This window comes from Panulirus ornatus, chromosome 50 (genome assembly GCF_036320965.1).
Source record: "Panulirus ornatus isolate Po-2019 chromosome 50, ASM3632096v1, whole genome shotgun sequence".
Lineage (NCBI taxonomy): Eukaryota > Metazoa > Arthropoda > Malacostraca > Decapoda > Palinuridae > Panulirus > Panulirus ornatus.
Genome location: NC_092273.1, coordinates 21,195,435 through 21,223,231, shown reverse-complemented (window position 1 = coordinate 21,223,231; position 27,797 = coordinate 21,195,435). Strand labels below are relative to the sequence as shown.

At 44.9% G+C, this 27,797-nt stretch overlaps 1 long non-coding RNA gene across 2 annotated transcripts in view; it reads left to right on the top strand.

The window, feature by feature from the left end:
* The window catches only part of LOC139764458 (uncharacterized), a 38,741-nt gene extending 21,595 nt beyond the window's left edge, over positions 1-17,146 (top strand). Inside the window, exons 3-5 of one of the 2 annotated variants that reach the window (XR_011716377.1) lie at positions 11,137-11,219; positions 15,112-15,380; positions 15,646-17,146. This is a non-coding gene — a long non-coding RNA (uncharacterized lncRNA). Of the gene's footprint in view, positions 1-11,136; positions 11,220-15,111; positions 15,459-15,645 lie in introns of those variants that run through there. The other variant, XR_011716376.1, reaches the window with a different exon arrangement.
* The last annotated feature ends 10,651 nt before the right edge of the window (positions 17,147-27,797 follow it).

The following is a 27,797-nucleotide window of genomic DNA, read 5'->3' as shown; positions in this document are numbered from 1 at the left end:
ACTCTCTCTCTATAGCACACATACAAACCGTATGCCCGTGTGTATCGTAGTGCAGAATTAAGTCAAGTCATACACGTAATCATACACAGTGATAAGAGCCTCTGTAGTGTCGTGGTCAGTGTCGTGACTCAAGAATCTAAAGGGCCCAAGTTCGAGTTCCGGACTGGTCAGCCTGCTCTCTGCCGACTCACATGTTCATTTTCGTATTTGAAGCGGGGCGATGCTTAAGTGCCTGGTGTAGGCTTGAGCGTGTGTATTGTGAGTGTGCTACATAAGGTTAATAAATGGTGAAAGGTTAAAGACGGTAATACATTCGGTAATCATTACACTGACTTACACTCAGAGCAGCCAGGGTAAGTACAGTTGTTTTCGTCGTTGGAATTAGTTAGGACAGACTAATGTGTCTGGTAAAGATGGCCTCAGTGGAAAGTGGAGATAAAAGTGACGATTCAGACTCCAATTAAGGGAAGCGGTGCACCTGGCAGCTGCACCTGAGGACAGTGAAGGAGTCATTTAACGTTTCAGTTCCAAATGTATCGTGTGAACGTTTCTCTACGGTCAGTGGGTCCGGCTATAGTGTTACGGTGCTGCAAAAATGTGGAAAGTTGCGGAATGAATTTGTGATCTGAATATAAATGATAGAACATGACTGAAGTGGGTGAGCAGGCAACTTCCTGCGGGAACTGTGATGGTTTACAATGTGTTCCACTTTTGATATTCGTACCCAGAGGTTCACCCTAGTGAGTCATTATGGCTGCAGTCCTCCTAGATATTCAGACAAGTGACACGTAAACTTATCCACCAGAGTATTCTGGGTGAAGCTGTTCATGACCGATGAACGTTACGGAAGACCTGGCCGCATCTCAAAGGTTAACGAGTCTCTGTCAGCGTACAAGCAGTTGCAAACAAAAATGAATGAATCAGTCTCGAAAACAATGTAGAACATCTTGATGGGTTTGAGTGAGTCAAGGAGAGGAGGAGGAGGAGGTTGTAAATGATGTATAACATGGCGTGTAGGGGCGAGCTTGGTCAACCAGACCAAACAGATGTATGGAATATTTCTTCCATGGAATATGACAGGTGGATTACCTACTGTGGTTCATCGAGGCCAGAGAAGAAGAGCTTAGAATGATGCAGACGTTAGAGAAGATAATGATGCAACAGCTAAGGGAGAAGCTAAGTAGGCGAAGGGATGAACTGAGATATTCAATTTCTTAAGTAAAGACATCAAAAAACGAAGTAAGGAAACAACATCAAAAAACGAAGTAAGGAAACAACATAAGAACAATACGTATTGTGGAGATAAGGGAGGATAGAGGATCATTCAATTGTATCAGGGAAAACAGAGCAGAGGCTAAGGAAAACAACAAGGGTGAAACAATTGACTTACAGAGAGGGCGGGGAATGCCCCAGGTTAAGGGCGGAAGGGTCGTGGAAGGCGAGAGCGGAAAGTTACGAACACACAGGACGACAGACGAAGGTAACACACAGGACGACAGACGAAGGTAACACACAGGACGACAGACGAAGGTAACACACAGGACGACAGACGAAGGTAACACACAGGACGACAGACGAAGGTAACACACAGGACGATAGACGAAGGTAACACACAGGACGATATACGAAGGTAACACACAGGACGACATGCGAAGGTAACACACAGGACGATAGACGAAGGTAACACACAGGACGATAGACGAAGGTAACACACAGGACGATAGACGAAGGTAACACTGTCAGACTGCTATACATCTCATGATACAATTATGCTCAACGTATTTTGGGTTTTACTTAAACAGAGGTCGGACGTGGCCTTGATAACGCGTGAGTTTGTCACGTTTGATGAAGGGTTGAGGCATGATTCCCCCGCGGAAGACGAGCAAAACCCCTGGAGACCAGCAGGTCCAGAGCATCAACGGGCGATGGTTTCTGGCTGGTGCTATAATGCTGGTGAAATTCCTTGATTATACAATTTCCAGCGATACAAATGTGACTTACCGGGATTCCTGTCTCTATATGAAATGATATATTTCCCATTATTGGTATCTATCTGTATATATCTCTTCCTCAAGGTCTCTCTCTCTCTCTCTCTCTCTCTCTCTCTCTCTCTCTCTCTCTCTCTCTCTCTCTCTCTCTCTCTCTCTCAGTTCGACCATCCTCTATCTTGGTTTCACTTCGTCTTCTTAAACATTTTCCAGCATTTTCCTTTCACAGCAATCTATCACATCTTTGAAATTCAAGCTATGATAGATGATGATATATTCCTGCATTACAATTCTCTGTCTTCCTATCTCCCGCCTGGCCTGTTTTACATATAAAAAGGCCTGGCGTTCAGGTATTGCACATGGTAATAGTCCCTTTTCCTCGCTGTTATCAAAGCTGATATCAGTTCCTCAGAAGAGCATTATGAAAGTCTTATGTGATTTTCATCATGAACCACAAAATGTTCAAACAGTCTCACAAAACATTTGTTGGTTCCTCCCATTTGACTGTATGTATGTGCCACCATCAGTCGAGCACGGGATTTATATCAAGATCTTTAGGAAACTTAAATTATGAGATACGTTTGTATAAAGTTCCTTATGTTAATAGCTAGGCTACTGCCTCTGGCAATACTGATTCCCCACCCTCTTCATGGTTGACCAGCCCTACACTCATGGTTGACCAGCCCTACACTCATGGTTGACCAGCCCTACACTCATGGTTGACCAGCCCTACACTCATGATTAGAGAAGAATGTACACTAAGTAACACAAAGCTGGTGGGCCTCACCCCTGCTTCACCTGGTATACACGTGTGCCTCACTGCTGCTCCTGGTCAGGTGAGCGGGTCTAGCTATACCTCAGCCTTGGATGGTGAAGGTCAGGAATTATTTTGTTGTATGTTAATACAGTAGAGATTTAGATCATCTTGAAAGAAAATGGGATCTATTCTTGTCTCTTTTCCTTATTACTTTTATCTTCTCTTTACTGATTTTTACAGATGCCCGTATCTCATAATTGTGCTTTACAACCAACTTAGAAATTGATCAACAACTATTCCATCTCTCTCTCTCTCTCTCTCTCTTTCTCTCTCTCTCTCTCTCTCTCTCTCTCTCTCTCTCTCTCATCTGTAGTGTATTTCTCCCCATCTTACCTTACCTTATCACCCCAGTCTTCTCCCTTGCCCAAGAGTCCATTTATCCTCTCTTCCATCCTGAATCAAGTCAGTGATTCATATACACACTTCCCGTGCAGTCTGAGGCCTGATTCTTCCTGAGTTTCCTCTATGCACCAATTTCATTTCCCTTCCACTGGTGTCGGGAGGGCGAGTGATGGCTCCCTGCTTCCCTACCATTGCTGCAGGGAGAACGAGTAATAGCTCCCTGGGGCTGGGTGACTACACGTCCTGCTACCTTCCCAGCTCACCACCAGCTGTTGTAGGACTCCACTGGCGACCAGCACATCACCAGCTGCTGTAGAACTCAGGTGGTGACCAGCGCACCACCAGCTAAGTCCTCTCACATTCCAGATGACATGTACCATCAGTGTGGACTACGTTCATGTCCCACCTGGAGACCATTATACATAGGAAGGTCAAATAAAGATCGTTACAAGTGGGACAATAGAGGGAAGAATGGTGTGGAGGTGGAGGCAGGTATTAATCTTTTGTCTCGATGCTCCTTTGTCTCCCAGATTGTTTCTTCCAAACTTTCTTATGATCTATGATTTAGTTGTTTATGTTTTCCCACGCCTCTATAATCTCTTGCCTCGACCCTTCTCCCCCGAAGGACAGTTTTCGATGCTACTTCCCCAAGTTTTGTCCCTCATTATTGTCGTCTCCTGATCGCTGGACGTTCGTGTCTTTATTGGTCTCCTTTTGTTTCCATGTTTCTTCGTGATTATCTTCTGGATAAGTATCTTGTAGTTTGTTGTGATTACGTATCATTAGCGTCCGTATCGACAATATCATTATCATTACTATTATCATTATTATTATTATCATTATTATTATTATTATTATTATTATTATTATTATTATTATTATTATTATTATTATTATTACTATTATTTTCATTATCATCATCATTATCAATACTATTGTTATTGTTATCATTCTAAATATCATTATCATCATTATCATTATCATTTTCTTATTATCATCATTATTATCACTACTTACTGTGTCTGTATTATTTATGATGTGGAAGTTTGATACCATTATTGTATCATGTTCCCTTCAACCATGATATACCGAGTAATCAATATTGTTAAGTTACTGCAGCATAGTCACAGCGAAATCAGTGACCTCTAAGTTTTATTCAATTTTCTCTCGTTATAGTGATGACGCAATCGTAAACAGATTGTCTTTCTCGACAATGGTGAATCCTTAAAGTATTTTACAACATTCTATTAATTTGTTTCGTCACTTACAGCTTGTTGCTGAGAGAGAATATATTCAGTTGTCCTCACACAGTTTGTTGCTGAGAGAAAATATATTCAGTTGTCCTCACACAGTTTGTTGCTGAGAGAGAATATATTCAGTTGTCCTCACACAGTTTGTTGCTGAGAGAGAATATATTCAGTTGTCCTCACACAGTTTGTTGCTGAGAGAGAATATATTCAGTTGTCCTCACACAGTTTGTTACGTGAGGAAGGAATCGGTTTTATTGTTCTTCGCTGCACAGCTACCAACTTAAGAATATCTTCAGGCAGAGGGAAAGTAACCAGACCCTGAGTACGAGGTGGGGTCCAGCTAGACTCAAGTGTGGTGGCAATACCACATCCTTGCATTTGTGGTGGCAATACTACATCCTTGCATTTGTGGTGGCAATACCACATCCTTGTACTTGTGTGCAAAATTCGTACTGATAAATTCTAACATCTAATTTGCTTCCTTGAGAGCTTCGTTACAATGCTGGGAGGATGTGAAGTTACTGGAGACACAGACCCCAAGATCCCACGCACACACGTCTCACTCGATCTTTTAGCCCATCAGTTAATTATCGAATTTCTTTTCGTTTTTTTTTTTTTTTACTTGGAATAGTTGTCATTTATTAACGTTAAGTGGCATTTTCTAGATCATTCAGCTATCATGTCTAACTAGATCTTCTTGTGACATGAGGTAATCTTCATCAGTAAATATGGCATTCCAGATCTTTGTGTCACCTGGAAATGTAGAGCAGCGTTACCCAGCCTTACCTTGATGTCGTTAATATAAAATGTAGAGCAGCGTTACCCAGCCTTACCTTGATGTCGTTAATATAAAGTGTAGAGCAGCGTTACCCAGCCTTACCTTGATGTCGTTAATATAAAATGTAGAGCAGCGTTACCCAGCCTTACCTTGATGTCGTTAACATAAAGTGTAGAGCAGCGTTACCCAGCCTTACCTTGATGTCGTTAATATAAAATGTAGAGCAGCGTTACCCAGCCTTACCTTGATGTCGTTAATATAAAATGTAGAGCAGCGTTACCCAGCCTTACCTTGATGTCGTTAATATAAAATGTAGACCAGCGTTACCCAGCCTTACCTTGATGTCGTTAATATAAAATGTAGAGCAGCGTTACCCAGCCTTACCTTGATGTCGTTAATATAAAATGTAGAGCAGCGTTACCCAGCCTTACCTTGATGTCGTTAATATAAAATGTAGATCAGCGTTACCCAGCCTTACCTTGATGTCGTTAATATAAAATGTAGAGCAGCGTTACCCAGCCTTACCTTGATGTCGTTAATATAAAATGTAGACCAGCGTTACCCAGCCTTACCTTGATGTCGTTAATATAAAATGTAGAGCAGCGTTACCCAGCCTTACCTTGATGTCGTTAATATAAAATGTAGAGCAGCGTTACCCAGCCTTACCTTGATGTCGTTAATATAAAATGTAGAGCAGCGTTGCCCAGCCTTACCTTGATGTCGTTAATATAAAATGTAGAGCAGCGTTACCCAGCCTTACCTTGATGTCGTTAATATAAAATGTAGAGCAGCGTTACCCAGCCTTACCTTGATGTCGTTAATATAAAAGATGAAAAATATAGGACACAGGACAGCCCCTCTGGGGACCCTGCGAGTAACGAGTGGCCGCGATGATCATTAACCATTTATTACGACTCATTCCTTCGTATCATAACCAGAGAGAGAGAGAGAGAGAGAGAGAGAGAGAGAGAGAGAGAGAGACCCTATCTACACACGAGTACATACAATGAGAATTCTTTAAACTGCATAATCAAACGCTCAGTATTCACCACATGTCATATGATGGTTGAATTATTTTAGTCCTCTGAACCACCAAACATTTGACAATGTTATGAACCCGAGGTCATCATGGTCTGTCCTCGACCAAGAACTTAGATTTCTTGTTCGAGATATTTCTGTAATGGTTCCATGTTTCTCATTGATCTGTTGATGATCGATCCATGACTATTTGTTCGAATCTTTCTTCATTGAGTTTCATTAGGCTTTTTTACGACCGTTTCTAGATGAAACATAGCACTTGTTGCAGCTTTTGTTTGTCTTCTCCTCGTACAGTGTAGCTCAGTCTAGCGTCACCTGCAGAACGCTTGGTTAGGTTCTCCTACACTTCCCTGACAATGTTAGAAATATCTATAACCAAGATCAGTCACGCTTACATGACTGTGTGAGTGTGATAGAGCGTGAGGAGTTGACTGCTATTTCAGCTGGTGATGTGCTGGTCACCAGCTGAGTCCTGCTGCAGCTGGTGACGTGCTGCTTACCTGCTAAGTCCTGCAGCAGCTGGTAGTGTGCAAGTCACCAGCTGTGTCCTGCAGCAGCTGGTAATGTGCTGCTGCTTATCAGCTGAGCCCTGCACCAGCTGATAAAGTGCTGTTCACCACCTGTGTCCACCGGCAGCTGGTGGTGTGCCAGGTGGAGGAATGTGTTAAACCCCACACAGTAATACCCAGCATGAGGCTAATATCCTCCCTCGCATTAGCGTCGGCTCGACCGTATTTACATTTAAGTCTGGTTTCAGGTATTCATGATATGTATATGTATTGTTGTTATGTATAACCCCAGGTACACTGTAATAGGGTTTCTGTAGCTTCGAGGTTGCGTTCCAAACAGAAGCAGGGATATGATGGCCCCTTGAAGCGTGTAGTTTTCGACGAGATTTATTTCCTTTTGTGGACACACCGTGACACCCTTACCGAAGGTGGAGCTTTCACTCACGGTGTGACAAGTAACACTGTGTATATATATATATATATATATATATATATATATATATATATATATATATATATATATATATGAAGGTGAAATCCCACTTCAGCAGTAGTTCATACAATTCTATTTAACATGTAATTTTTCTATGCATGTGGCACGACATGTTTCGTGGAGACAATCCACCTCATCAGGTGCCAGTACTTAACAAAATCATTTAAATCCCAACACCACACTTGGTTCCCGCCGTACAAAACCAGTCTATCTAGGCCAAGCACTATTTGCTGTGTCTGGTCGTAACCGTTGTAAGGGAGAGTGATTAAGGTGGGTCAGGTGGCGGGGGTTGACCTGGGTAGCTGGGTGTGTCATGAACGACTTGTTTTCGTGTTTTATCAGTTCTCTCATAATGATTTGGCTAATGCTAAGATGGGCTTTAAAATTGCCTGGGGACAAATTAAAGTTCTTAATGTTAACAATTAAGACAGATTCAATGACGTTACGTGTGGCATAATCAGCAGAGAGGTATAACATAATGGGATTTTCAAGATCTATGAGGTGATCATTTTCATGACAATGTTTAGCGATGGCATTTTTGTGGTGAGAGTTTCTATATCGTGAGCTTAATCATGTGCAGACGAGGATTTGTTTTCAAAAGTGCTATTTTCCACGTAATTATATATTTATTATGTTGATTTTGATGTTTTATTCGATGTATCCCACCTGAGGAGCTCCCAGATACAATAGGAGTGTTAGGAGAGACGTAGGGATGATACAGTCCCACACACAAATGTTTAATCCCTAATCCCACTCATTATTGTGGTAGGACAGAGGAATATTTTCCTGTCTAATAACTGCTGGTGAGTGTAACCTAAAGGCGACGTACCTAACCTCCTGGTCCAGGGTCCCCACACGGTACCTGCCACACACACACACACACACACACACACACACACACACACACCAGGGTTGTATTAAACGAAGTGTTTCTAGTGATGTTTGATTCCTGCTTTATTGTTCATTTTCAGCGATACTTTTTTCATCTAGTTTTTGTGACGTTGATCATTTGTGGGCATCACATTATGTTTTCGTCTCGGTGATTCTCTGTCCACTTCCGTGATCAGCATCTCCTACGTGGTATATACTGTCCTCCTCCTCCACTTATATTCTGTATCATCTGTTAATACACTCGCCAGTTTTCTTCATATCTCTTATCGTCAGCCCACTAATGATATCCGACTTTCCCTTTATCCTTCACCCTGTCATGATTCTTCCTTGGTTATCATCACAGACGACCAACTGTGATAACGTTTGTGGGAACAGTGTCTGTTGTCCCTGTGTGCGTGCGAGCTGTGCTACATGATCTGTTGATGAGGACTTTATCTCACAGAGATTAAGTAAATACTGCACGTTGAGGTGGGTGTGCAGATATCCTCTCCTACTCCTCGTCAGGGTTACCAAGCCAGTTTATAATTCACACTTGTGATCAAGTCACTGCTCACTCTTCTTCCTTCCATGGTGGGCAAGTTTAAGACATCAAGCCTTTCACTGTAGCTCAGTTCTCTTGGTTCCGGTGTGTGTGTGTGTGTGTGTGTGTGTGTGCCTTTCTATATTCAGAGTCATAAGCAAATCTCATAGTTTGTTGCTGATGATCCGAGCCAGAACACATGAAACAGCTTCAGTTATGGTGTTTGGTTCATGTGTCGTGCTGAGAGACAGTGTGGAGGCTGGTGAGCCCCTGGCTACATAACACCTCACCGCCCGACACAGACGCCTGAGACGAGGATCTAAAGATGGACAAGTCGGGTTTGACCACCAGGAACAATGTACAATATGAAACTTCGAACCTTTGTTTCGATGTACCGTAGTTTCGAAGACCGAACCGACTCATCCACTGATACCAATGGTTCGTTGGTGTTGCTGTTTACATGTGTTGTCCATAATCCCGGTTGCGATCATGAGTGTGTGTGTGTGTGTGTGTGTGAGAATCCATATGAATCATGTTAGATGGCAGGAAATGATGTCAAGTTTGTAGATGACGTTAGAGGTGACGACATGCGCATCAAACTTTGTCAAAAAGATCAGTCACAAAACAGTTTACTACCGTCCACTACTCACACCTTCCTGTCTTGCCGTCCACTACTCACACCTTCCTGTCTTGCCGTCCACTACTCACACCTTCCTGTCTTGCCGTCCACTACTCACACCTTCCTGTCTTGCCGTCCACTACTCACACCTTCCTGTCTTGCCGTCCACTACTCACACCTTCCTGTCTTGCCGTCCACTACTCACACCTTCCTGTCTTGCCATCCACTGCTCACACCTTCCTGTCTTGCCGTCCACTACTCACACCTTCCTGTCTTGCCGTCCACTACTCACACCTTCCTGTCTTGCCATCCACTACTCACACCTTCCTGTCTTGCCATCCACTACTCACACCTTCCTGTCTTGCCGTCCACTACTCACACCTTCCTGTCTTGCCGTCCACTACTCACACCTTCCTGTCTCGCCGTCCACTACTCACACCTTCCTGTCTCGCATGTAACAAAAGTTTATAAGGTCCACCTCAGCCATCATGAAGTATACCATAGGTAAGGTCCTGGACCCAGCTGTCTGGGGAAGAAGAGAATCGCACACTACTGCTAGACCAATGAAGCTTCCCTCTCATACCACATCGATCTCTGGGCTGTGTTCCACCCTAATCTGGCCGCCGGTGTCGACCCAGACCAGTTCCCCCAGTGACAGCAGCCGATGTACATGACAATCATCCTGCTCCATCAAGCTAACATTCCTGGACAACGCTCACCCGCCACTCCTACAAGACAAGCTCTCATATATATATATATATATATATATATATATATATATATATATATATATATATATATATATATATATATATATATATTCTTTCTTTCCCCTGCCAAGTGTCCCCCACTCACCACGTCCCGTCCCCTACCAAGTGTCCCCCAGTCACCAGGTCCCGTCCCCTGCCAAGTGTCCCCCAGTCACCAGGTCCCGTCCCCTGCCAAGTGTCCCCCAGTCACCAGGTCCCGTCCCCTGCCAGGTGTTCCCCACTCACCACGTCCCGTCCCCTGCCAGGTGTTCCCCCACTCACCAGGTCCCGTCCCCTCCCCTGGTCCCCTGCTTTCTCTCTGCCCCCCCTTTCCCACCTCTCCACGTCCCCGTCCAAGTTCTCCACACCCTTCCCTCCCCAGCTCCCCCACCCTTCCCTCCCCAGCTCCCCCACCCTTCCCTCCCCAGCTCCCCCACCCTTCCCTCCTCAGCTCCCCCATCCTTCCCTCCCCAGCTCCCCCACCCTTCCCTCCTCAGCTCCCCCATCCTTCCCTCCCCAGCTCCCCCACCCTTCCCTCCCCAGCTCCCCCATCCTTCCCTCCTCAGCTCCCCCATCCTTCCCTCCCCAGCTCCCCCACCCTTCCCTCCCCAGCTCCCCCATCCTTCCCTCCCCAGCTCCCCCACCCTTCCCTCCCCAGCTCCCCCATCCTTCCCTCCTCAGCTCCCCCATCCTTCCCTCCCCAGCTCCCCCATCCTTCCCTCCCCAGCTCCCCCAGCTTACACACAGTAACAATAGTTTCTAGCCACTTTTACGTGGAACAATATAGCATCATGGATGAAGGATTTGGAGAACTGCACATTGGTCAGGCCTCACTCTGGTAGACCTACGATATTGTGACATACTCATGATTGATGTCGACCTTTCCTTACATTGTTCATATTTCGTGGGAATAATCTACCAAGTTGGGTTACCATAAACACCCGGGTATTTGTCTCATGTTCACACTTCACCAGCCCCACCGAGGCACCTAGAGTCGTGGTGATCAGCTACAAATTGATGTGACCCACTGGACGACATGTTCCCTCGTCTGTACAGCTTTCTCATGCAGACGAGACGAACGATGGTAAAGTTTGGCCTTCCCTGTGGTATGTTGTTCTAATGTACGTTTTCTTTACTTTCAGTGGGATGGTTAGAAGAGAGGAGGAAGAGGTGGGACAGAGGAAGGAATAGTTTGAACTAGAAGATAAGACTGGAGTGTGTGCAGGTGGGTGTTAGTTTTATGATACATATGACTCATGTTCTGGTAGCGTTTCTTGGCGACTCACGTATGGTTACATATATCTATATACGTCTTGTTATGTACCTCTCTCTCTCTCTCTCTCTCTCTCTCTCTCTCTCTCTCTCTCTCTCTCACCACCGTGACACGGGTCATTAGGGCATCCATCATAAACCTCAGATTACATATGTTGTTCTCCTGCCTGACAGTCATTCACTAGAACAATATTACGTGACACAAATTCTTCATACATCGTTATGATGGAATAAGTCTATGATAAAGCGTCTATATTTAGATGTACCAGGTAATCCTCTCTCACAATAAGGCGATTGGATTAAAATCACGTTAGAATAGAAACTGAAAATTGTGTTGAAAATATATGGTGTAAATTGAACATCATTTTTCAGCGTTTCTATTAAGAAACTTTTAAATGATCACATTGATCAGAGATCAGATTGATCATTGATCATTAATGACAGTAAGAAAAGTACGTTCTGCTGTTTATTACAGTAAGTAATGTGTCTCTTGTGTGTACATAAACATGACACATCACTCTGCTCAATACAGACGTAAGCATCTGTCATGTCATGACACACGGTGATCATCTTGTCTACACAAGAGTAAGTGACTTCCCAACACCTACTATACTTCACGTCCTCCACTCCACCACTCTCCCTGTTCCTCTCACACTACCTCGTCATCCTCGACTCTCTCCTCCTTTCATCACCTCATATCCCGTGATAACATTTACATTAAGTGATGGATTCCTGCAGAGCCCCATTTCTCAGGGGACAGAAGGAAGACTTACATGTGAAGGCTGAACATTTCAATAGGATTTTATTTCCGTCGTATGTACGCCAGTTTATGTCGTCTCCAGCACGACCAGCTCATATCAGTTAAGCAGAGCAAGAATGTTTATCAGTGTCAACTTGGCAGTTTGCGACGCGTTTCAGTCCGGTAGTGTCAGTTACCTGATGAGGCAGTATAGGTCAGCCTCTAACCCAGCAGTTTGAGTCATCATCATCATCATCATCATCCAGAGTGTGCTAGTGTAAGACATGTCAATAGCAATACATGCGAGTTCCTCAGACATTACTCTACGGACATGGAACACCTTACAATGTTATACACGAAATTCTTCATTCTTTCTTTCTTTCAAACTATTCGCCATTTCCCGCATTAGCGAGGTAGCGTTAAGAACAGAGGACTGGGCCTTTGAGGGAATACCCTCACCTGGCCCAATTCTCTGTTCCTTCTTTTGGAAAAAAAAAAAAAAAATATGATCTCTACGTCAACATTGTACCACAGTTCACATATTGTACAAACACACAACACTTACGACATTGTACCACACTCTCACTGTCGCAACTCAGGAAAACGAATGATAAAGATGAAAGTTTTGAGGAATTTGAGATCAGTGAATCGTGTGAAGGTGTGGATGGCGTGTGGAGGGAACCATGTTTACCTTCTTCTTGTAAAGTTGCCGTGATCATGTGCTGGTCTCGCCGCCCTGGTGGTGGCTGGCCTCATGTTCCCACCGTGGTAGTGGCTGGCCTCATGTTCCCACCGTGGTGGTGGCTGGCCTCATGTTCCCCCCGTGGTAGTGGTGGTGGCTGGCCTCATGTTCCCCCCGTGGTAGTGGTGGTGGCTGGCCTCATGTTCCCACCGTGGTAGTGGTGGTGGCTGGCCTCATGTTCCCACCGTGGTGGTGGTGGTGGCTGGCCTCATGTTCCCACCGTGGTAGTGGTGGTGGCTGGCCTCATGTTCCCACCGTGGTAGTGGTGGTGGCTGGCCTCATGTTCCCACCGTGGTAGTGGTGGTGGCTGGCCTCATGTTCCCACCGTGGTGGTGGCTGGCCTCATGTTCCCACCGTGGTAGTGGTGGTGGCTGGCCTCATGTTCCCCCCGTGGTGGTGGCTGGCCTCATGTTCCCACCGTGGTGGTGGCTGGCCTCATGTTCCCACCGTGGTGGTGGCTGGCCTCATGTTCCCACCGTGGTGGTGGCTGGCCTCATGTTCCCACCGTGGTAGTGGTGGTGGCTGGCCTCATGTTCCCACCGTGGTGGTGGCTGGCCTCATGTTCCCACCGTGGTGGTGGCTGGCCTCATGTTCCCCCCGTGGTGGTGGTGGTGGCTGGCCTCATGTTCCCCCCGTGGTGGTGGCTGGCCTCATGTTCCCACCGTGGTGGTGGTGGCTTCATGTTCCCACCACGCTGGCCTCATGTTCCCCCCGTGGTAGTGGTGGTGGCTGGCCTCATGTTCCCCCCGTGGTGGTGGCTGGCCTCATGTTCCCACCGTGGTGGTGGCTGGCCTCATGTTCCCACCGTGGTGGTGGCTGGCCTCATGTTCCCACCGTGGTGGTGGCTGGCCTCATGTTCCCACCGTGGTGGTGGTGGTGGCTGGCCTCATGTTCCCCCCGTGGTGGTGGTGGTGGCTGGCCTCATGTTCCCCCCGTGGTGGTGGTGGTGGCTGGCCTCATGTTCCCACCGTGGTGGTGGTGGTGGCTGGCCTCATGTTCCCCCCGTGGTGGTGGCTGGCCTCATGTTCCCACCGTGGTGGTGGTGGCTTCATGTTCCCACCACGCTGGCCTCATGTTCCCCCCGTGGTAGTGGTGGTGGCTGGCCTCATGTTCCCCCCGTGGTGGTGGCTGGCCTCATGTTCCCACCACGCTGGCCTCATGTTCCCACCGTGGTGGTGGCTGGCCTCATGTTCCCACCACGCTGGCCTCATGTTCCCACCGTGGTGGTGGCTGGCCTCATGTTCCCACCGTGGTAGTGGTGGCTGGCCTCATGTTCCCACCGTGGTAGTGGTGGTGGCTGGCCTCATGTTCCCACCGTGGTGGTGGCTGGCCTCATGTTCCCACCGTGGTAGTGGTGGTGGCTGGCCTCATGTTCCCCCCGTGGTGGTGGTGGCTGGCCTCATGTTCCCCCCGTGGTGGTGGTGGCTGGCCTCATGTTCCCACCGTGGTGGTGGTGGCTTCATGTTAACTTGATGACCAGCGTTAGTTTCCTCGTTGTTGACATGTTTTATGTACATGTTTACTTCTCGATATTTGTATGTGATCAAGTATCATGTGATGTCCATCGTGAGGCCTCGCTGGTGTACAGCAGCTCAGGTGTTGATGTGCCACACCGTTGGTGGAGGGAGGGGGGGGGGGGGACCGGTGATAGAGTGGGCGGGGTAGGTGGGAGGGACAGTGGGCGGGGCAAGGACGGGAGACAGGAAGGGTAGAAGGGGAGGAAAATGGAAGGGGTAAGAAGGGATTGAAATGGAAAAGATGGAGGTGAAAGTTTCATGAGGTAGGATGATATAAGAGAGGAACATGTTGGTGAACATGTGTGCCTGAAGAACACTTTTATTTTCCACACGTTTCTATGACACTGTCCATGACCTGCCACGTTTCCTGAGGTGACTTCAGTAAACAGGACAACATAGTGGTGTCAACAGTGTGTCACCTGTGGTGGGGTTCAGCATGACCTGGCTCTCTACATCGCATGATAGATAATATAGGCTGTTACCAGTACAAACTTCATCTTTGAGGACGGAATGAACAAACTACACAAGGAAATAACTGGAACTAATATACAGGTCGCCAACACAAGCACCTGAGGTAGACGAACACAAGCTACTGAGGTAGACGAAAACCACCAGGGGTGGATGATTTATTCTATAAGCAGTCAAGATAGATATATAATGAACCTGATTTGATTGTAATGAGAACTATAATGAGAAGAATTTGTTCCCTGTAGGTTCGGACTTGACCTTTGTACAAGACGATGATGATCATACATCATTACAATTCCTTGAGGATCTACTGTGATGACTGTAAATATATCAACATTGTGTTCTCTTTTTCCGTTTCATAATTCTCTCTATATTTCAGGTAAGGTCTGGCCTTGATGAGGACTCTAGCCCATGACCGGAACCTTCAACATAAAAGAGAAAGTTCCAGTTGAAAACAAGAGTTTACTCAGTCATGTCATGGCTGGAGACAAGTTGGTCAAGGTGATCATGGACGTATTACTGTTGAGGAAGTACCACATCATACAGGAAACTGCAATGATACAAAGATGAACATAACCGTAGCTTGGAAAAGTTTCAGTGAAACATGTACAGGAGAATGCGAACATTTGTACTAATATGTAACTTGCTGTAAGTATCTTGGTAATGGAACAGGTAAAGAATTGCCTGATGTCGAAGGTAATGCACAAAAACTTCAGAGCAGGTAAGTAACAGAGAATGAAGTGTAGATTGTCGTAGACAAAAGATGAAAAAACTTTTAATAATTAAAAGTTTGTAGTTCAGTTACAAGAAAGAATATTGTCACCAGGTAAGTTGGCAATTCTTATCTGTGGAAATAATGATTTTCATATGAATATATGGCAGACATTTCATTCTTTTTTCTTTATATTTACAGATACAACTAATTGTCCATCTGCAGCCTCGGTGTAAACATATTGACGTACACGACCAAGGTGTACTGTCAGTATGTGAGATGGCAAGTCTTCATAAGCTTTATCAGAAACCTGTGAAGACCTTGACTCCTTTTCAACGAATTGATTCTTACAAGAAACTTCTACAAAACTGGATGTTTGCAGCAACATAAGTCATTCCTGCTGAACGTCCCAGTGCGACAATATTGTAAAACATGAAGAGGATCATTTGATGTTAGATCTGCACACATTGTTCACCATCCAACCGTTCATGTCTGACGCATACGCTCGATTTATGACACCAAGAACATATATGTTGAAAGTAAGGAAGCCAATGTCACATGTAGATATTTAGGAAGTATTCGGTACGTTCCCTTATCAAGACCACTTGCGTAACTTAGGTCACATGATACAGGCGACGTTGCACTTTGTTGGCTGGAAAATTGGTTCATTGTTGTAAAGAAAGCAGTGATTAAGGTCCAGCCTCCAGGGTGGCCGCCGTAAATGCCACATCCAACACAGATGGATAATCCTGCTGCTTCACTGTCTTTGCCTCCAGAATACAGTGGTGCACGTGACGCTCATGTGCCGTGTCCAAACGCAGCCACTGGAACCCACTTTACCTCTTCCATATTTACTCCCAGACGTGGTCGCTACTTTATCCATTTCTATAACATTCGTCGTCTCGGTTGCTCTATTGTGAATACCATCAGTGTACCTTCTCAACTGTTGTTTTCCCTGACGTCCAGTGCTGCTGCCCTTCCTCTGTGCTTTCAAGTTTCTAACATTAATCTTTACCGTCATTTTCTCCAACATGTCGAGGTATGGACTTTTTGTTGAGCAGACTCTCAGTCTGGATATCGAAGTGTCCCAACTTTAAACCGTATTACTCAATTTCTTTACCCTTCCTTTTACCCTTTGACACTTGCTGTGTTGTGATCTAGCCCTGATGTGCCAAGATGCGTCTTATAGATCACTCTCAATACCAGTGAAAGGAATTCCGTCCTTACAGATATTCCTGGTCACTGACGAGTCATCAAAGAGGTTTTCTCGTTTTCCCAGATGGAGATTTTGTCTGAGGAAAGAATACATTTGTGCTGCAAGTAGGAGTCTCCACAACATGGGGTAGATTGTCCTATAGATAAGTAGACACAAGTGGGAAAACAGGATGAGTAAAGGCAGGAGAGATGAGTTATCGAGATCGATATGTACAGACAAAAAATGAAACGAGTACTAAATGAAAACGCGCACTTATAATGTAAAGCTAACTTGTACTTATTGTTGACTGAAGTAATCTGTAATAAGCCACCATGTTTAAATGTAATTAACATGAATAAAATGTCAATGAAATTCTCTGACGTCATTACAGATCTACAAACTATAACAAGAGCTTCAATACAAAATTTTCGCAAGTCGAGAAATTGAGGATATGAGAATCCTAAAGGTTACCACGCTGAAATACGAGAGACTCGTATACAACCTGACCCAAATATCAATGAACCGGAGACTGACTTCGATGCCATGTTAATTTTTCTTGCAAGGACACGAGATGAAGTTCATATTTGTGTGATGTTTCAGTGTGTCAAACTTCGTAACATATAGTGTGGCATACAAGCTTGTTAGCAAGCTTACTATCTACGTCTATCCTCGATTTTTCTATTAGTACAATTGTAACAATCTCCCTTTCTTACGTTACATTCAGAGTAAACCACTAATCTTGCTATAAGAGACTCTGTACAGTTCAAAATCCAAAGTAATTCCCATTAGTGAGAAAAACAGACACACGTGTGCCGTCTGTGTAATCCAGGACAGACCTGGCTCTCCTCGTCTGCACTTTGTGTAAACACAACAGCAAATTTCACACCAGCCGGAGCCAGGCAGTACCTAAAGGTGAGGTATCGAGCCTCCCTGGGACGACTCTCACACTGCCTCCCTCCCCACACTCACACACCTGGGACGACTCTCACACTGCCTCCCTCCCCACACACGCACACACCTGGGACGACTCTCACACTGCCTCCCTCCCCACACACACACCTGGGACGGCTCTCACACTGCCTCCCTCCCCACACACACACCTGGGACGACTCTCACACTGCCTCCCTCCACACACACACCTGGGACGGCTCTCACACTGCCTCCCTCCACACACACACCTGGGACGGCTCTCACACTGCCTCCCTCCCCACACACACACCTGGGACGACTCTCACACTGCCTCCCTCCACACACACACACACCTGGGACGGCTCTCACACGCCTCCCGCCCCACACACACACACACACCAGGGATAAGAACCCTGTGACTAGCTTTCCTACCACTCACATGGGATCCAGCGGCCGAATTTCTGTAACACATCCAAAGTTTTCCACGTCCATACCAGCTGAACATGACACGGATGACGTCGGCGTTTGCTTCATCTTGTCCAGGAGGAGGTTGAAGGCTGGCTGTTTCCTCCTCTCCTCCTCTCAACAGCAGAACATCAGTCGATCAGGAATGAGCTCAGGAACCACTCAGTCCCTGTTCCCTCCTAGAGTGAAACTGCCAAACAGCCATTTGCCCAGTTAACCCCACAAGTTAAACTATAAAGCAACAAACTTCTCTACCTCGTCCAAACCGACACACCAGGAGCTGCCACGAAGGTGGGCTATACAAAGTCACACACAAGAGACAGTATTAAGACTTACCACAAGTTTAGATCAAATATGATATTGTAGCTTCAATATTATTATAGTGTAATATTTGTCCTTCATAACATTGCTCAGGTTATGATGTGGTGTTAAAAGTTATGATACATAATTCAGTATTTATTGTTCAAAAAAGAATTTAAAAGCTTGTAGCATAACAAGTGCCAGTCAGTCATAACATTATGATGACACGTCCTCAGTCAAGATTTTCTAATTTTCTGTAGACACATCGACCATATTGTTCTTCGTTTCTTCAGGGAGAAAGTTCCAACAGTTTCTGATTCTTTGACAGTGATATCAAAGGGTTGTGATATCAAACTGCAGTGAAGAAGTCTACAGTTCAAATTCCTTGAAGGATGAAACTCTGCCAGTTGTTGTTGGTCTTCATCCCTGGTTGACACTTGGCAGTCGGTCTCGCCTGGTGTGGCCGCTCCGACACATCCCTGAGAAACAAAATATGACGCGTATCAGAGTTGACCAAAATGGTTAAAAAGTGGCTAACCTGTGGAACCTTTGCCAACATTTATACATACATAACTCAAGCAAGAATCTTACTGTTTTTAGCTCTGCTTTTGATACAATGCAACCACATATTAGGGATGGGTGTAAACCTACTGAAATAGATTTTCAGCTTAGTGACACAGTATACCAAAATAACGCAGAGGCCAACATAAGTTTTTACCAATAGAGGTGTACCCCAGGGATGGGTATGTCCCCACATTGTTTAGTTTGCAAACTGACGATTATATAATTGTTTCCAGCATCTGCACTATTAAACTGATGGTAAAAAATATCTAAATTATAATTGTAATTATTATATTGCACACGTTAGTTACTGTGTAGAGTGGTGTAACACATTATCTACACTTGAAAGTAAAGAAAACTAGAAAGATAAATTCTATAAAAAAAAAACTACATACCAGACAATTACGATTTTATATGAAAATGTAGAAAATGTGTGTACGATTATCTTTGCTTTATTATTGATGACCGGATAAAATGTAGTGCAAACACCGATATGGTGTACAAGATATGTGATCAGAGATTGTACTTTGTACGTAGATAGTTTATATATAGAAAACAGGATAATTAATCTTTTATAGGTCAACTATAGATTGTTTTTTTTCAATTACCGCCTGGTATGTAAAGCTAATCAATAATGAAAATAAACTTGATTAAGAAAGCTGGGAAATTATGTACAAACACTACAGCATGTTGTATCAGGTCTGTGCAATGAAGCAGGTGTTCATACAACCCATCTTCAACAACAACATGATGTATTGTTAAGGTCAGGAAAATAACACTACACATGCAGGCTCACTTACCAAGAAACTAGATACAACAAACGTAAAACACAACTTACAACACTAACAGTTTACAACTAACAATTTACAACATTAAAATCTACAATAACTCGCGAGAAGAAAAATATTCACAAACGGTAAGAGTTATCAAAGAAATATCAAGCTTGGTAATGCGACATAAGAATAATGAAAAATATAGACGCCACTGAAACTCCAAGCAGTTAAATGGTCATTGGAATGTCAGAGAAATGTCTGAACGAAGATTCACGGAGGTAGGCATTCTTTTTTCCTCCTGGTCCCTTGCACTAGAGTTGCTCTCAATAAACACAGTCAAGAGTGAGAGCATATTGTCACTCGTCGGTGTGTTGATCATACAGTAATGTCGACAAACTAGTTTTATTCATTAGTTATATTGTCATATGATCGTCTATCTCAACTTTCGTTCTCTCTGGTAACACTATTCATCAGCGATGTACTCGTATATAATTACCTACACTAATATTCATCCAAGTCTTATTACAATTTCTAGATAAAAGTCAGTTCTACTATCCTTTGTACCATCTGTCCTTGTTCTCCCATAATGTAATATCTTACATCATAATAATCTGGATTTCTTAACCTCTGATATACAAGCAATCTACAAGATGCAATGTGCTAACTTGGCAGGCTGTACACAAATCCCATGCTCACACCCGAGCGTTACTTGTGATGTTATGAGAAACAAAAGATATTGGAGATCAAAGGCCTTTCGTTTCAAGTCATGAGCTGCTTGCTTGCGCATTTCTCGTTTAACGATTTCTTTTGTGTGTGTGTGTGAGCAGCAGCGAGCAAGACGTTCTCTTGGGATGAGGCCGCGTCATCACCACCAGTACACACACACACACACACACACACGTCTCGTGTACCTTCTCACTTCAAAGGAGTCCATCATTTTCTTTCCTGTGGACAGTGTGCAGCATCGGCGCTGCAGAAGTTGTGTCAGTCATGCAGCTAATCCCAGGATTTTCCTCCTTTTGGAAAGTAACTCGGGAAGAGAGGCCTTCCAGCCTCCCTGCTCCCACCCCACACCGTCGCCTTCCACAGCAGCCAGATACAAGAGGCCAGTTCTCTCTAGTAGAGAAGCAATATCTGGGACTGGCGACCTTCTTTATATAGAAGTACTAAAGCACGTGTTCATTGTGATCCTATTCTGTATTAAGTCTATGTATCCAACACGTTAACAATACATATTAGGAGTCCAGATCATACCATCTGTGCCCAGGTATATCTGTGGCCGGGATGAAAGGCTCCAATATTCCAACATGACAAGCTGATCCTTCACGAACGTAAGAAGGTCAAAGCTGCTGCCGACCGAGGAAATGGAGTGGAAGTTTATGTACGACTTCTGAACCTCTTACACTGGCGCAATCTTATCCTGGGTCACGTATACGTCCCAGGGACGGGATTGAACATTAGATCAGTGAGGACACGATGGATGCTCAGTATCCCTGCCACACACGAGGACATGTGTTACTCTCACAGCAACACTATGTGGCACCAGCAGAGGTCACACACGAGGACATGCGTTACTCTCACAGCAACACTATGTGGCACCAGCAGAGGTCACACACGAGGACATGTGTTACTCTCACAGCAACACTATGTGGCACCAGCAGAGGTCACACACGAGGACATGTCTTACTCTCACAGCAACACTATGTGGCACCAGCAGAGGTCACACACGAGGACATGTCTTACTCTCACAGCAACACTATGTGGCACCAGCAGAGGTCACACACGAGGCCATGTGTTACTCTCACAGCAACAACACATGTGGCACCAGCAGAGGTCACACACGAGGACATGTCTTACTCTCACAGCAACACTATGTGGCACCAGCAGAGGTCACACACGAGGACATGTCTTACTCTCACAGCAACACTATGTGGCACCAGCAGAGGTCACACACGAGGCCATGTGTTACTCTCACAGCAACAACACATGTGGCACCAGCAGAGGTCACACACGAGGCCATGTGTTACTCTCACAGAAACACATGTGGCACCAGCAGAGGTCACACACGAGGACATGTCTTACTCTCACAGCAACACTATGTGGCACCAGCAGAGGTCACACACGAGGCCATGTGTTACTCTCACAGCAACAACACATGTGGCACCAGCAGAGGTCACACACGAGGCCATGTGTTACTCTCACAGCAACACATGTGGCACCAGCAGAGGTCACACACGAGGACATGTCTTACTCTCACAGCAACACTATGTGGCACCAGCAGAGGTCACACACGAGGACATGCGTTACTCTCACAGCAACACTATGTGGCACCAGCAGAGGTCACACACGAGGACATGTGTTACTCTCACAGCAACACTATGTGGCACCAGCAGAGGTCACACACGAGGACATGCGTTACTCTCACAGCAACACTATGTGGGACCAGCAGAGGTCACACACGAGGCCATGTGTTACTCTCACAGCAACAACACATGTGGCACCAGCAGAGGTCACACACGAGGACATGCGTTACTCTCACAGCAACACTATGTGGCACCAGCAGAGGTCACACACGAGGCCATGTGTTACTCTCACAGCAACACCTCATGTGGCACCAGCAGAGGTCACACACGAGGCCATGTGTTACTCTCACAGCAACACCTCATGTGGCACCAGCAGAGGTCACACACGAGGACATGCGTTACTCTCACAGCAACACTATGTGGCACCAGCAGAGGTCACACACGAGGCCATGTGTTACTCTCACAGCAACACCTCATGTGGCACCAGCAGAGGTCACACACGAGGCCATGTGTTACTCTCACAGCAACACATGTGGCACCAGCAGAGGTCACACACGAGGCCATGTGTTACCCTCACAGCAACACATGTGGCACCAGCAGAGGTCACACACGAGGCCATGTGTTTCCTCACAGCAACACCTCATGTGGCACCAGCAGAGGTCACACACGAGGCCATGTGTTACTCTCACAGCAACACTATGTGGCACCAGCAGAGGTCACACACGAGGCCATGTGTTACCCTCACAGCAACACCTCATGTGGCACCAGCAGAGGTCAGCCATGGTCTCCAGTCATGCACAATAATGACGTCATCACTTGATCATAGTTAACTTCGTTATTTTATGGTTTCCTAAATAATAAACATTTACATTCCTGAAAGTTTATAAAACATCAATTTAGAAATTATGAAGTTCGGATGGATACGAAACGTGCGTGTATCAACAACACTGTTTTCCTCAGGTACACAATATGGTCTTCCTTGCAGACTCGTGTACAATGTGTTCTCCCGACTGATAACAGTATAGTCTCTCCTCCTGTATATCATCATCAAGTAACATAACCTCGTCAACTGCCCACAACACCAGCAATCACAACCCTTGCCACCCACATCACCACTGGGAAATTTGTCTAGTCTCTCGTCATTAGTCATCCCTCCTCTTCTGCTGATCACGTGACCCTTCCCTCCCTGACCCCCCGGCGCCGTGCAGTACGGCTCCAGACATGTCAACTGCCAGGGTCATTAAGGTGGTTAACGTAAGCTACATCCACCAACCAGAAGATATTAACACCTTCCCCAGGTGTTGATTGTAAGACCACATACACACACTATGCATGTGTGACCATCTTACGTTCATCAACTTGCAGTACGTTAAGCCAGGAACCGCTGCTGTTCGTTGCCCTCCGTCACACAACTGACAAGTCCACGATATATTTACCTACAAGATACATCAAGATGTCACTCATGGTAATAATCTGCTGGCCACTGTGACCACAACCTGGGTCACGATGACCACAGCCTGGGTCATGATGACCACAGCCCGGGTCACGTTACTCAGGGTTTACAGGTGTTTATCTCAAAGTTGTTTTACAGATGTGACATCGTACCGTCTACCTGTATTCGCCACTTGTGATCACGAACGTGTGAACACACGGTAACAATGGCCTTAAAACAAAGCTTTGTTGGTCTATTGATTTACTGTTTACCATACGCTCTTCCGGCCTTGTACCCAACCTCTCCATCATGACAAGACAGACCACAGGACAAGAAGAAATATTATTTTGCCGATGTTGAGGCGAGTTATGATGCCGGTAGTGTACAGGCCTGACGTGGGTCAACAACATGCGACCCGAGACTATTTTGAGAGATCCATAAATTCTACACACGATGTACCTGCCATCTCGTCCTTCACACCAGCACAAGAGCTACAGTGCACTAGACCTTCTCCCAAGACTGACGTACATGAAAACATCCACGGTTCCTCAACCCCCAGGTTGGCGACCCTGGTATACACAAGGTCGTGATGGAGGCGATATCAAGATAGACGATATATCATCAGGGATATCAACAGTTTCTTATCATGCTTCACACAAATTTGGCCTCGTCTCTCCTGTGAAGATCATTTTACCAAATTTCAGACCATAATTATGTGGTGGCCACACTAGTGGATGCTAGGATGTACAGTTGGATAACAATGGCCTTCCTGTATCTATATACATTCCTCCTTCCTCCCGTTACTCTATTCGAGCTTCCTAACTGCCTATTTATATGACCATATCTCTACATGCCTATCCCTCACCCCTTCCCTTTCCTTCCTTCCCTACCTCCAACGAATCTCCATCACACTACCACCAGTTAATCCCTCAATTTAAAAGTTAGAAAATCCCTCATCCCGAAATCCTCGCAGCATCGAAAGTTATAGGGGCAACGTTACCGGCCCCATAGTTAAGAAAACAAGATTAAAAATCTTGACTTTAGAATAAAGTTTCCGGTAGGTTTTTAGTGAAGAAAATTTCGGAAAAATCCTGAGTTTTCCCCATAGCAAACGAGAGGAGGACAGAGGATATATGGACATTCCTGTGTTTAGCTTCGTTCTCAAGTACGTAATACGAGTCTAAGAATTTCAAATGGTTTACTTCTGCTCAAGTGTGTCTCCGTCAAATCTCGTATCTATCATTCTGCTGGTTCGATCCATTTGGAGACTATCTTCATTCTTGCCGCCAATATTCATTTCCTTGAGATTTCTTATCACTTTGATCACGACGATAAATGCGTGCATCTGCCATCCACCGACTCACGAGTCTAGCAACCAGATCCGTCTTCATGAAGGCTATACAGGTCTATACCAGATCCGTCTTCATGAAGGCTATACAGGTCTATACCAGATCCGTCTTCATGAAGGCTATACAGGTCTATACCAGATCCGTCTTCATGAAGGCTATACAGGTCTATACCAGATCCGTCTTCATGAAGTTACGTTTCAATACAAATACAAACATACAAAACCATCAGCCTCGCTGGTCCGTGGACGTCCAGCAGGTAGAACCACCTCTGACTTGTGGCCAGTTTCCCGTGTAACTCGTGCAGGGCTGGTGGAACTGCAATAGCTTCTCAGAATCACGAAACTTCTCATAGCGATACAGATTTATCGGCCAAACATTTGATCATTCATCCGTGTAACTATGTTCTCGTGTATTTTAAGTAGGTTAAGGATCTACGTTTCATGTTTATACTTTAAGAATCAATCCTTCAGTACCATCAATCAGTCATCTGTCGTAACTACTTCATCACCGAACAGACAACTGACCTGCCGTGACCCTGGCCCTACAGAGATCATGCGAGGTCATTACCTGGGCACTAACCATAGCGTTAGACTGATCAACGTAGGTACCAGCCAGCGAGGTGTACCTCTCCACGTTAACTTTATGAAGGACTTGCAGGATCTGCCCACACAGAAGCATCAGTGTGAAACATTGTCAACACTCATTATAACGCAGTCTGACCAGATGTGTCAACCCTCACACGACCAGTGCTCAGCTGGAACAACAAGACAACCTCATACAACCATCAGATGAAGCATGACATTGACGAATGTTTCCTGCGATACATGATCAAGATATGTTCACTACCGTCACACGAGAACGAATAAGCTAATCATTTGGTCTAAGAATAACACTCATTTCCATAATCCCAGAAAACTAATTAAAGATGTGAACTCGAGAAAGCAAAACCAATTTAAGAATTCATGTTTCCGGTTGAAGGTTTGCAAACTTCAGAGCAAACACTTAGTATGACACACAACTCGGTAAATGCATCATCACTCGCTTAAAAGTTGCGATCTAGAATGTAATAATTACCGGGTTATCACAACTCTGTTCTCACCACATGAATCATGGTTGAAAATTCATAAGTTTTATTCAGAGACTGTGGAGCTTCAAGACTTTTACATTAGCGACGGTAATCCTGCCTTAAATGAAAATAGAATGCAACCAACAACATTACAACCATAGTCTCAACCTTTTCTCATACAACCATCACAAGTACAACAACAAAAACCAGGATCCTACCCAGAGAGGAGAGCAAGACAACCTCACTACTAGATATATGGAGTGAGCGAGTTGCCAAATACATATGAAAAAAAAGAATCAAATCGAGTAGCTAACCAGAAGAAAAACTTTCCTAGACCACTACAAGCTCACCTTACTTCTCTTGTAAACATTTGCCAGAGAACAGCAAACTCGATAGAAAACTTCCAAAATTCGTAAATACTTTCCTGTCTCATCATTTTCCATTTCATTAATCTCTTATTTCACCCAAGACCCACCATTGATGTGGGCTTTGGTCAGTGACTAGGGCCTCCAACGCAGAAAAATAGATAAGTCTGTATCACTAGAGTCTGGCAAGACTCCACCAAGTATTATGTGAAGATAGGTCCTAACATGGTGAGGCCAACTGATCAACGTGGCTGGCCCCTCCGTACACAAGCAACAAGCAGTAAACATTGTACACTCAGTTTCCATAATAAAGTCCAATGACTTTGACCACAAGAGAATGACACACTGACATCGCCCAGTACTATAGTCGAGCCCAGGGTCTGTTGAATCTCCCATTCCCTCGTGTCTCAACGTTACACATCAGCATCTCCTAAGTTAGTCTGCCAGCAACCCCTTCACCAGAGGTCAGCCCTGCCAGGTCATCACACCTCGAGCAGTTCCATCTGTACATCCGTTTTCAAAAGCTCAAGTCTCGGACAGAACCTTGGTCGAGGCCACATTTTGATCCAATACCAAAAACGAGCAAACGATATTGAGGGAAAATAAGAGTAATGTAGGAAAAGAAACAGACGAACGCATTGGTCTAGGTCATGAACATGTCTACCACAGGCGATCATAATTACGTTTATGATCGAACCAACGATTGTGTGATCTCATGATCGTACCAGAGTTCACCACCATATAAACCACACGAGACCAAAAACTACCGATTCGTTATACGTAATTGCACGATTATCTCTAACGTAAAACTTAATGGTTTGTCAACATCGGCAAAATCTCCTCTACTTTACTCTTAATGGAAAAAACCGAAGATTCATCAACGCTGAACCAAGACAAGAAAATTTACATTCACAGGCACGATATTCGGCCTAACGTGATGATGTCTTCGATCCCCAGAAATTAGTGGCAGTGTGAACTTCAACCACTGGAAGGAGGAGTATAGCACACTGGTTGAAGGAGCGGTGATGAGAGCAGCACACTGGCTAAAGTGGATCGATGATAGCACACTAGACGAGGCCATGATCGAACACCAAGTTGTGATGACGACACACAGTGGCGAGATAATAGTAAAAGAAAATAGTCAAAAGAAAAAATCTCGTTGAAGATCTTCTCACTTCAAAGGAACCAAAGTGGTCTGCTGGCGTAGCCTTATGACAGAAGCTCCCTTAAAATAGGTGCTTGGGTTATATATAAAATTTTGTACACAAGGACTGTGATGAAACCTGTATTTCCATAGTTTCTCTATAAACTCGTTATTACATTAGATCCAGATGGAATATTATTGTTCTCTAATATCTGATAAATTCCATACTCGATCCAAAATATTTTGAAAAAGCAAATTTAATGATCGAAATTCTTTGTAGACCAGAGTTTTACCTGCCACTGTTCTGTGTAGGATCATACAGAACGGAGCACAAGGTTGGTGAATTAACGAGGGAGGGAGCGGGGGAGAATGGGAGGTAATATTGCTCTAGTTGCTTTCAGAATTACGGCAATTTGTGGGGTCACCGAACAGGGTTTTGCTGACCTCTGCCTGGGGTCAAATCAGGGTATTAACAGTATGGGTGATTATTG